Source organism: Takifugu flavidus, chromosome 12, assembly GCF_003711565.1.
Source record: "Takifugu flavidus isolate HTHZ2018 chromosome 12, ASM371156v2, whole genome shotgun sequence".
Lineage (NCBI taxonomy): Eukaryota > Metazoa > Chordata > Actinopteri > Tetraodontiformes > Tetraodontidae > Takifugu > Takifugu flavidus.
The window spans coordinates 11,403,200-11,415,819 of NC_079531.1; the positions used below are offsets into that span (position 1 = coordinate 11,403,200).

At 44.7% G+C, this 12,620-nt stretch overlaps 1 protein-coding gene across 8 annotated transcripts in view; it reads left to right on the forward strand.

Annotated features, from left to right (window-relative positions):
* The first annotated feature begins 397 nt into the window (after positions 1-397).
* Positions 398-12,620, forward strand: part of LOC130535032 (galactosylgalactosylxylosylprotein 3-beta-glucuronosyltransferase 1) — a 44,943-nt gene continuing 32,720 nt past the window's right edge. For 3 of the 8 annotated variants that reach the window (XM_057049819.1, XM_057049817.1, XM_057049821.1), the window contains exon 1: positions 399-845. The gene's annotated coding sequence lies outside the window, so the exon portion shown is untranslated. Of the gene's footprint in view, positions 846-1,021; positions 1,045-12,620 lie in introns of those variants that run through there. The other 5 variants (XM_057049822.1, XM_057049820.1, XM_057049825.1 and 2 more) reach the window with 4 other exon arrangements.

Here is a 12,620-nt window from a genome sequence, read left to right on the forward strand (position 1 = left end):
TGTTTGTTTGTTTGTTTGTTTGTCTGTCTGTCGCTAAATCAGCTAATCGTGCAAGGTTAGAGATATTTCAATGTACACTGTATTTATTTAGATTATTTCTATGTTTATTTTTCACATCAAATGCATCATCAATAAATCTTTTTTTTAATTAAATAAAACTGATACAGAGATGGATGTGGGATTTTTTCTTTTTTAGAAAACAATAATTTTAATAAAAATTAGTCCATATGTCACAACACACATTTTTTTCTGGAATGTGATGGAGAACCCTGTCAACATAATAGCTGTCTCTTCACTACATATTTTGACAACCCCCCCTCTCTCGGCAGAATGCTGGAGCCCACCCTGCTCTGAGGTTTAATGGTACGTGCCATTATAAAGCTGGAAGGGGAGGAGGGGAGGGTGGTCTCAGTCTCAGCTAAGAGGCTACTTTAGAAGCACATTCGCTGGCGGATGCCTCTGCAGATGTAGAGCCGTCACAAGAGTTGCAGTGGACAGAGAGAGGGACTCAAGCGAGAGGAGAGGAGAGGAGAGGAGGGGGCTCAGCAAGAGAGACGGCTTCCTCCACGCGCCTGTTTCTGCGGCTGTGCGAGCAAGACGAGGATAAATAATCCCGGGAGCCCGTGTCCTCTTCCAATCTGCATCAATCTGAGGAATGCAGGCGGGCGTGAGCTGGCATGGCAGAATAACAGAGAGGGATGCTGTGACTGGTGCCTCCTTCTCGACAAGGGACAAGCAAGAGGAAGTGCACACAGCAGGGACAAAAGCAAAGCTAACTAGAATGAATGGGACTCCTTCTGTCGCATGCGCTGGGAATAAGAGTCACTCTCAAATCTCTGAATGAGGTAAAACAAACCATGCTACTTTATTTTCAGCTTGATTGGCTTGCAAGGTCAGATGCAGATCGGAACGGCACTAAAAAGGGTGCATGCATGCATGCCTGACAGACAAACCAATTTCCATGCTGATCAGGTTGGGAGCAGCAGTGGGGGAGATTGCCATCTTTGTCCCTGGGTCTCTTTGTGCAGCAGGAGCATTGTTGAGGTGAGGAGACTTATGTGCTGCATGCTGCAGAGTGGCATCATGAGCAAGAGACAGAAGAGCCGGTGTCAATGCGTTTAATGAAAGGAATTGCTGATAATCCTCGTGATGAGCGCTTGGTCAGTGAGATAGGAGCAAATTGGGAGATTTCTTCTGAGCTGTGGAGCAAAGCTGCCACTGATCAGAATTTAGATGCTGCAAGTTGAGCTGATAAATGCAAATTAAATTTACTGTCTCAAAAAAATTCCTTCTTAGCCGTCAAGCGCAGTAAAATGAGGAGTGGGGGGTCAAACGCGATGGAGACTTGGTGACAAGAGTCAGACACCAGTTTTTCTGGTGGCCCAGGGGAGCTGTACACCCCCCAGACATGAAACAATGACAAGATGGGAAGATAGGCCAGTGTCAAATACCTGTAAAACATGGCAACTAAGACTATGTGGTTTATATAGTGCCTGCCCACCTATACATGCCAAGAGTGTTGCAACACAGGTGGGAATTGACCCAGAGTCACAACGTCAAGACTCGTTTAGGAGTTTGTTATCATGATTAAAAGCACTTTGACACATATGCTGCAGTGGCTGGGAATTGCCCCGCCAACCTTCTGATCGCTGGACTCTCAGCTGTCTCACTGGGGGAAAAAAATTGTGCACAGATGGATTTCTGTGCCAGATGTCTGAGCTCCTGTCTGAAAGTGTTCCTGCTGGTGAGAGACTGATGTCTGACGTAACATCTGACCGGTGCAGGCGCACCATGTTGACACCCTTCACAGAGTCCGTTTGACTTGGCAAATAGGACGCTCATGTCCTCTCAAGCTCAAGTTTGTACATTTAAATGGCTGTCAGTCACAGAGGGAATGCTATTGTTGTCATTTCTAGAAACATGGACAAAATATGGATGTGTAGCTCAGGATAATGGAATGTGTCATTTGGACAAAAGCTGATGTTTTCAGTAGAAATCAGGGGAAAAAAAGCCTCACATCTAAAGTCAAAATGTTTACATTTAGTCTAAATATGAGCTTAATATCAAGATGGTGGGGTAATTAGCACTGTTTCCTCACAACCAAAAGGTTTGTGCTTCAAATCCCCTGGGGACCAGAGCTTTTCTGTGTTTGCATGCTGTCTGTGTGGGTTCTTCCCCCCACGGTCCAAAGACATACATTTGGAAGGTGACCTGGTTATTCTAAATGAGCGTCAGGTCCGAACGGTTGTCATTTCCTTTGTGATGAGCTGGGGACTTGTCCAGACTGTACCCTGCCTCTTGCCCGTAGGCAGCTGTGACAGGCTCCAGCCCCCTCCTGCGACCCCGTTAAGGCAAAAGCAGTATGGATTATTTATGTTTTTAGAATATCAAAGCCAGGATATTTATTTTCAGCTAACGAGTATACCGAATTGTCTTCTTCTGTGGTGCAGAGTTTCAGCTACGGTACATGATGGCAGTCACGCCGAGCACTCGCTCCTCCTCCTCCTGTCGCCGTGCACACGTGCCAGCCAGCCAGCCAGCTGTTTCGGGCACTGGCCGCTCTGCAGTCGATGGCCACAGATATATTTAGTTTCTGCTAAGTCTTTCCCTGACAAACGGCACCCAGGCCCCACTTATGGAAGCTTGTCACTTCCCTTTGTGTTCACGCTTGCCCCCCAGCCTAACCCTGTAAAATACAGAGGGATGAGGTGGCACTAACACACACACACACACACACACACACACACACACACACACACACACATGCGCACAATCACGCAACCTGGCTACAGCTCAGCCCACAGCCTATTCGGCAACATCACACAACACAATTCATATACACAATACAACATATACTTCTTTATTTATGAGATATTATGTGTGTGTGTATGCTATTACTTTGTACTTTGTGTGGAGGAACCAATCAGAATATTCTTACTGCATGAAACAAGCTTCTCCAGTGAAATCAAGCCTTTAACCAGCATTTGTTTTACTGGAAGCAGAATACTAATCTTCCAGCAGAGAGTTAAATCTATAAATATTTTAGCACATCATAGGTGTAGCACATAGAAATGCAGAAGTTGCACATCTTGCACAACAGCCGTCCCCAGGAGGAGAACGGTGCACCCATATGATGAGAGAGCCGTGGCTGCAGAGGCGCCAAGGGCAGTGTGTTGGATGGAAGCACGGTCGCTGCTCCCAAATGCAGGCCCGGGAACCGGTGAGGAGAAATTCACCAGTTTGAAGTGTGATCAGCATATGCGCCTTCAGTTTTTCCTTTTAAAGTGGATTCACAAGTCTGGACATGTCGTCAGTGCGGCTTCAGGCAGCAGACACGAGAAATGTATTTCATAGCTCACCGTGACAGAGAGCTCAGACGTGCAGCAGTTTATACAGTCAAATTCAGTCGACACTGAGGAGGAAGACACACCCAAAGAACACTCCGTGCTTTCTTTACACAAATGGATGAATTCAGCAGCTTATGCTAGAAAAGAAGTGAAACTGGCAAATATTCATAATCATAAATATTCATCGCTCTCCCTGCTGCAGCCGTGCACAGACAGGTGCACACCTTGTAATACTGCACAGTTCTCTTCCCTCTGATGGCTGCAATGTTTATTTTCACGATTTAGTCCCAACATTAGGTTCAAATAATACATCTGATTAAAATGACCCTGACAAAACGGAGCCCAGCAGGGAATCGCTTTATTTGAACGTAAAGAAAGTGCTTTGGTCATTTTCTCACCATGGCGCCCGTGTACACAATCACCAGTGAACAAACCAATGAAGGGAACGTTAAATTTGAAATGTTGTCCTACCCTACGATCCCTTCCCGATCATAAAACAGTCGATCATTATAATCTGAATTTCTGCTTTTAAAGGGAGTCACTTGATTCATCTCAACCTTCAAGATGACAAATGGCTTTCCTCCTCCAGTTTTGAATAAATTTTGCTCCCCAACGATCAAAGCCAGATGAGGAAAGACTGCAGGTCCCAAAGTCATCATAAAAACACAGTGGTCAAGTTTCCTGTGCAAAGGAGACAGAAGAACAAGCTGCTGCGCTGCCCTGCAGCACTGGGTGGATTAAACTCTCTGGAGCTGCCAGAGTCGGTGTGGATGGATGTATAGACGGCAGCTATGCTGGCCCATTAATGCCCTGCAGAGGAATTAAACAGAACTGCTCCCCAGACCTCTGCAGGAGCCTCTCAGAGTCAGCAGCTGATTGTCGGTGGCGCATCAGGAGAGCCTGTTTTGACCAGAACAGCAGAATTCAGCAATGATTGTCGGAATCATTGACTGGCAGTGTGTCATGACACCAGGGTTCGTTGAAGTATGCATTGACATCGCCTTCTTTAGCTGTAAATACAGCTTGTCACATTTCTTTGGGATAACTTTGAACATATTTTGTAAAGATTTGAATGTTTCTTAGCTGAGCAATGTTCCATCTATATGTTTTGATTCAACTCATCACAGTGGGAGGCTTTAGTGAAGGGAGAGCTAGATGTCAGCATTTTATGGGATTTAGCTTTGACTATATACAGTATATGAGACATGGCAGAAATGTGGGCCATAAGTTTTATTCATTATTGTTAAGAGAGTTCAGTGTGGGGTTTCTGAGGATGAATATTTGCTGCACACAAACACTTGGAAGGGATTTCCAACTCTGACTTGTGAAGTTCTTGACTTCTCTGATTAGTAATCCCGCATGTGCTGCTCCTGTTCGCCATGGTTTTCTTCTGTTACTGCATACAGTATGTGTGGTGTCCTGTGATCACTAGGTCAGGACCATTGTTTTGAGTTTTGGGTTTTTTGAAGGAGGTATTAGGGGCAGCTGGCAGTGCGCTATCAGTTGTGTTCTCATTCATCAGGCTTGCTGGAGATTAGAAAACAGCAGAGAAATGGCTGGAGGCGTACAGCATGTGCATTCAGGAACCCTCCCCACACACACTGACAATGACGCGTTGTCTACAATATCTACAGGCGCCAACACAACAGAAGCTCCTGATCCAGGCCTCAAGCTGTACCTCCCCCCACCGAGCCACACACACAGCGATGACGATCAGAAAAGGAGAAGCAAAGCATATATTCTCGGGTTTTTTTTAAGAGCTCCACTTTGAATGCTTCCGTTTTGAGGAGGGATGGTCTGCGTGACCATCTGACATTTCACATATGGGCTGAGGTCATCACTCCTCATCTCTCTGTCCCCCCAGTGATGTGAGCTGGTGCTTCACACACTCAGCCCATTTACACGACAACAGAATAAAGCGGGTTTCGAGGTTAATTCTGGAGAACTTGTAAATCCCTCAAATCTACCAAGAACCAACATAAAGTGAGCCGCCTTTGCGGACATTCAAAGATCTCTTTAGAGGCTACAAACAATGTGACTTCTGTAATGTCTCAAACACCAGCCTTCTGAGGACAGTTTAAATCCATCTAATCCACAGAGCGTTACAGATGGAGCTCTCCATACATATTTGTGATCTGCTTCAGTGGTCCTAAACAGCTTGACTTCAGGATGGATTCATCTGCTGCAGGAGCATGCTGGTGATAAGTCAAGTCTCGGTTGGACAGGTCAAACAGAGGTCACAGCTGAAGGTTCAGGGATACAGGCTCACTGTTTCCCTGCATATGACTAATGACCAAAGCTTTTTGGTGGATTTAAAAAATAAAAAGTCCACTTCACTTTAGTGTTTTTGAGGCTGGGCGTGTGGAGGAGCCCTCGTGTAAAGGTGGTCTCAAGCTGAATGCAAGTGTACTTCAGCGCAGCCTCCAGGAAATGGGAACGCATCTCAAATACCAATTATACCGCCTTTGTGTTGTTGCAGTGAGGACAATGTAAGTGCACTCCTCCGTGCCTTCCACAAGTGTTCCAACGTATGCAACAAGGTCAAAACAGACTCGCAGGGTGGAGGAGGGGTTTTTGTCTCTGTCACTCGTCTCATTTTGCATTATTTGAACCAGACATTCGAAACTGATGGATTAAAGACACCGATCCCAGAAACAGATGAGTCATCATTTCAAATCCATCTTGGTCACTGTCATAGTTCCAAAATTTTAGCCCGTAATTGTCTCATTCCGCCCCGGTTATCTCATGCAGGGAAAAATAGGAGCTGTGTGTCATGTTTGGCCAGCTTTTGCTCTCCTGCTGCAACACTTTCATGCTGCGTTCAGGCTGCGTCGGCTTTTGCTGCTGCATATTCATAACAGTGATCTGGAAGTTGACATTTTCAGCTGGGATTCGCGATAATTCACCTTGGTTCACGCTTCAGTCAGGCAGAGCTGTGCGGCTTATTAAGTAAACCCCACCCATCCTCCTGAAAAACAACAGTATTAGAGCTCCATTTTTTCCCAGCAGTTTCTTTATTTTTCTTTCTTTAAAGAGCAGCAAAACACCACAAATAAATTAACAAACAAGTAAACACGTGTAAGGTCAATAATTAGATTTACTCCACAGTAGCTTATAAATATAGTGAGTGACGTACCCAGGAAACTGATGCGAAAAGAAGAGACAAGAGGAAAATGAGGATAGCTAAAAATAGGCTATAGTGCAAATATCTTCTATTCTGTTCACATAAATTAATGTTTATAGCAGCACACACACATTATGACCTGGGGAAAGAAGCCTGATAATATTCAACCCCACAGAGAAAAGTAACTTACACTGAAATCCCTAATACATCTTTACCAGCGTTTGGATTTATTTACAGTAACTTTATGGCTGTCGAGTTCATATGAGACAGTGTTCAGAAACAAACTCCAACGTCTTTAAATCCCTGTTATGTATGTCCTTCATCTGTTCTATAGAGTCTATAGAAGAGCTAAATGGAAGGAAAAAGAACTTTCATGGTTGTTGTATTGATGCTGGCTTTTGTTAAAGGTTTCAGTTTATAGTGAATCGAAAATTCCATTTTCTAGTGTTCAAGAACTGTCTAATCACTGTAGTGTGTGTATGTGTGTGTGTGTGTGTTTAAAAGTGCTCATTTGCTGCTCTGGCACAATGGGCCTTGATGCCCACTGAGAAGCTGGCCTGGGACACACAGAGCTGACTGGATTTCTCACTGAAAAACTCGAAACAGAGCTCACAATGACTGCTTCTACGTGCACACTGGGGTGTTTGTGCTGCCCTCCAATACTTCAGGCATTCAGCCATGGACAATGAACGTCTGCATACACGTCTTTCCACAAATGTGGTCATGTGACAGCATTTTGTAATGTTTGACAATCCTAGCACAAGTCCACAAGTAGCAGGGACTGAAACCCTATTTTAACTTGATGGCAAAAGGGTTCGAAAGGAAATTTTGGTGTCTGGAAACAGAATTGCGTTCGAGGTCAGGAATTAAAATTCATAAATTCACATTGTGTTGAGTTTGATTGACAGAAGAAGCTAATAAAACAGCATGATGTGATGCTCCTAAATGAGGAGGAAGATGACAGGCATGAACTCGCCTCTTGTTATTATTCCTGTTGTTGACACTTCATGTGCAAGAGGTGCTAATTACGCCTCACTTACACTGCTGCATTCATGAGTCATCCGGACGGACGCGTACCTAAACACAATGTCTTCACTTTCTCCTTGAACACTGGGATTTTATTGCTGGTGCAGCGTGAAGTCAATTTGAAGAAGTGGCTGTTAGAAATTCTGGATATTTGCTGAAGTATTTTAATCACAACAGCTTAAAGCAAAAGGTGTTGCAGAGCCCGTGTCACCTCGCCAGGATGGGCTTTAATTATATGGGTAATAATCAACCGGCTCTGCAAAATACATTCACTGCTTCTTGAGAACTAATTACACAACTGTAACACATGTAAATGGAACGACCTCAGTCTGTTCCAAATAGCTTGGGAGTGAATTAAAAGTGAATTACTAAATGATTGTTCTGAGTATTTGCAGAATTATTCACAATTTATTCCTCCACACCAGCCTTTCACTGGTTCTTCTCCCTTCAGCATCTCACTAACCCTCACTGAAATCTGAAAAACTAAAAATCTATGGACATGATGGAAGAACCTCACCTGTGGATGGAAATACTGGCAGGAACGCTGACCTTATGGCATTAGCTTTTGCTAAAACATGCACATTCCAGATGTGCTACAACAATCTTGCTGACACTGTCTTTGACATCAGTAGATGGTGCCTTCACTGTCAACCTAAAAAGCTAACATTCAGAAAGCAGAGTATGTATACATGTTGTGTTGAAATGCTTGGTTGACAATGATAACACACTGTTTATCCATCATCCTCCCAGTGCTGCCAGCTTCTCCACTCCAGCTTTTAAAGCTATAGACAGCAGGACCTTCTGATGGGTCATTTGCTTTGCCAAACTGGAGGATGTCCATGACTTTGGACGCCCCTTATGTATAAAGCCAATCTTACCGGCATGGCAGAGTCCTTTGATAAATGGATCCTGGACAAGATGTTAGCTTACAGTTGGTTTAACATCTGTTGGTCAGATGTTTTACAAGTGAGTGATGACAGAAATGATCATACTGATGATGTTCATGATTGTTCCACTAACCCATCCTCCAGTTACATAAAGTTTTATGTACTTCAAAGATTGTAATATTCATTCAAAATGTCCCTTTAGGAAAAAGCCCTTATTAAAACTATTGTGTAACATTGGGAATGGAGGGAACAAATCTAATCAGGTCAGACTAACTATCAAATTAAGTTGGAATTTGTGCAGAAAAGCTGTAAAGAGCCAGGATTTCATGTAAGAAGCACAAACTCTTCACAAACAGACATAAACAAACAGGCTTACATATTGAACACTGTCTTGCTTAGCTAGAGGATAAAACACCCTGGAGGTGATGATATGTCAGTGAACTTCTGGACATGGGCCTCTCCTCGCTGCCTCTCGTCACTGTTATTGACCGACGAACGTGCACAGATGTGGTGTTCGTGTGTGTGTGTGTGTGTGTGTGTGTGTGTGTGCCTGTGGTGCAACAGAAAGTTCAATATCAGGCCAAAGGTTATGCAGGGTGAAATCGAGTTAAGTCTGCCCTGAACAGAAATGTATATTTTGGATCCGTGACATAACTGTATAGATCTAATGCATAGCACCTTTGTTTGTTAAAACGATACTGAGATGGATCACAACAGTCTTCTCATGAATGTCGCTTCTGCTATCTTCCCCTTCATGGAGATTCCACATCACTTAGCATTAACTAAAGAGGATCGCTGAAACAAACGTCAAGATGCTGTGCCCAGCGCTTCGCAGCTGCAGATGGCACTTATAACTAAAGATAACTGTAGACAGAACAACGTTCACACCGTGGAGAGGAGTTGAACGATAATACACTGGGGGTTGGAAGCCCGGAACAAATGCCCTTATGTGATTGATTACACGCTACAAGCTAATGAGATAAACAGAGCCTGAATCGATTCAGTTGAATCATGCCAGTGGGATGCACGCAGCCGTGTGCAGTGGCTGTATTGACATGCTCATATTCAAAGAGCCAGTGAACGAGACCAATCTGTGCTTTTGGCTGCGAATGGAGCTGTGTCCTTTTTCACTGCATGGATCCGATCCCCCTCCTTCCCGCCCCACTCGGCAATCAGGGTCAGTACTGCTCAAATCAAATTCAAGGAATCGGATCTGACAAGCTGGAGAGCAACCGCTGAGCCATCGCTGCTGAGAAAACCTTTCTTTTGTCAAAGACAAACAGCAGCAAGGCTGCGAGGGAAGAGATCTTCATTTGAAGACACGCACGGCAGGTTCGGGTTCCAATGAAGGAAATACAGTTGAACCATCAATGCACTGTTTTATTATTTCACCTGGCGTGTCGGACCAGCGTAATAATTTGCTGAAGCTGCCAGAGGAGTGACAGAGGCAGGAGACGGTAACCAGTTATTGCCCTCGTATGTCAGCAGGATGAGGGTGGCAGCAGGGGCAAGGCTAAATGCTGCACTTTAGAAACACAAAGATGGTGGTCAGGCGGGGTAAATGCCTCATCTTATCTCTGTTTTCATTCTTTAAGGATCAATTACATTGAACCGCATGAAAAGGGATTTTATGTGGATCATTGGCGAAGGTGTTAAGACGGTGACGGAGTGGCCCAAGGGGGCAAATGATTCACCAGTCACATGATGGCGAGGAAAGTTTGAGGACGATTTGTCCATTTCCTGATTCCTGAGCATGGGCCTGGGAGTCTTTGTGTTGCTCCTGGGTCTTCAAAGCTTTGCAAGGAAAATGTATTTTCTCAGAACCCAGCGGCAAAAATAATCCCGCTGTAGTGTCACGTCTGATCTCCAGCTTTAAAGGTAGAGAGGCAGCAGGGCAGAAGCAGGGGCTCTTGCAAAGGAGGACATCACAGATTTCCAGTCCGCATTTGCCCTCTGATGGCCGACATTTTTTTTCCTTTCTTTGCAACGTTTCGGTATATCCGAAGTGCAGCTCTGAATTTAAAATTGCGAAACCATCACCCATCACTGAGTGTAAATGAGGTGTTGGAGTGCTGAGACACAGTGAAAGAAAACAGGCCCATAAACCGTCTCTAAAGCAGGGGAAGGCTTGAAAATCAATATGGGTCCAGCCGCACAACGCTGCAAATGAAAAGCATGCACGCCACCACAATGGATATGGATTTCTGTGTGGCTCATGTTTTATTCCCACAATGAAACCTGTTATCCTGGTAGTAATGACACATAAAACACTGGACAGGGACAGCAGTTCCCTGGGAATGCAGCTTTTCAATCAGACCTATGTTGTCTTTAGCTCAAAGGTGCAAATTAATTTCATTTCTATTCACGCAGATGGTTCGAAATGAGTACTTTTAAAATGTGTGTCTCATATCCATGCTGATGAAAGTAATTTTATTTTGTTTGGACTCTTCTCCTCCTCTGCTAAACCCTGTACTTGACATCTAAAGGTTACTGCGCTGATGGAGTGACGAGTCCTACTGGGGAGGGGAGAAGAAAAAGATTTGTATTAGAATACAAATGTCTGTGAGTCACAGCTGTTGCAAGTTCCACTGGATATTTAGATTGAATAGTGATGATATAATTAAGCAGCAGTCGTGTAATGTTCAGGACGGCATAAAGGGAGCATCCTTTCTTCCATTGTGGCTACATTTGTCCACTAAACAGTTCAGCCTTTTCTTCACTAAGGCTGCATGATTGCATCAGTGTAAAGCTTGGGGGTCACGCGCACGTCGGCCTCCACCTAAAAAGGACTAAATGAGACGGAAGGATACCGTTGAAAAGATGGCTGGCATTGAGCTGCAAGGGAAAGGAGCTCTTGAGACAAAAGCAGAAGGGCATGATGAAAAATGTCACTAAGCAGCTTGTTTTATGGAAGAGCAGGAGAAAGAAATGGCGGCTTTTGAAAATACAGTTCTCTATTGATTCTTAAGTTAAGTCCAGTTAGGTGCCTTGTCATTACGACAGACATGAAACAAAGCAGTCTGCTTTGCTAAGCCGAAAATCAATAAAATGCTATTCACACCGTTCCTTACTGGTAGCAGGCAGAGATAAATTAGTGTTGTTGAGCTCTCCCTGGGAAACAGCACACACAGAGTCCACAGTCCACGGTAAAACCACTGCAGAGGAATGCTGACGTGCGCGTCGACGGAGTCTAAAGATACTTACACAGTCGCGACTCGTCTGCACATCCGATGACGTCGCCGTGATCAAGCAGGTGCAATATCTAACTACATCACGACTCTCTTACGCCTACATTACCCTAAATTATGTTGTTAAGTGAGCACACTTACCGCAATGAGGACAATAACACAAAATCTATTCCACCCAATCACTTTGCCTTCCTGATATGAGAGGTTACACTGAGGGGAGAGTAATTTCCTCACGCTCAGATTAGCATAAAGAACAGAAATGGAAGTAGAGCCACGCAATCAAGAGCAGTCATCCTTTCTGTTCTGTGGGGCTTCTTAAGACCACCCGAGTGTTTCCTCCCTCTGCAAACCCAGCAGCACATCTAAAGGTGTCTGTTCTGCCCGAACGTTCCTGATGACTCGCTTCAACTGTAGAGCGCATTACTTCACAAATGGTCGGTGGACGCGGCGAGCACCAGGTGTATTTACATACAGTAATAGCTTGTCACTAGCACCGCTGATATCGCTGGAGCTTTATGTAAGTGTTCTGTGGTGGTGTGATGTGTAAGAGGCAGCTGGAGCAGATGATTAGCTGTCAGGATGGATGCGTAGGAAGCAATAATCCCACATTCTTCTTCTACTTTTGGCTGTAGTCTCCATCTCTGTCCTCGGAGTCCTCTTCCCTCTTATTACTTCATGTTCTCTTCAATTAATCTTCTCTTTGGTCTTCCTACCTGGAAAGATGGATGGATCACAGCATCAGCCTACTGATACAGTCACTGTCCCTCCTCTGGACGTCTCCAAACCATCTCAGCCTGGCCTCTCCGGCGTTATGTCCAACTCTTCCCCTGATGGACTCCTTCCTGCTCCTCCTCAACCTCAGCACGTTCATCTCTGCCACCCCCAGCTCTGCCTCCGGTCTCCTCCTCTGTGTCTCTGTCTCTAAACACACAACACACATACTCTGTCCCGCTTTGAATGTCCTCTGCAGGACAGACCTCCACCTCTCTCGGTTCTCCTCCACCTGCTCCCTGCTATACATCACAATGTCATGCAAACATCACGGTCC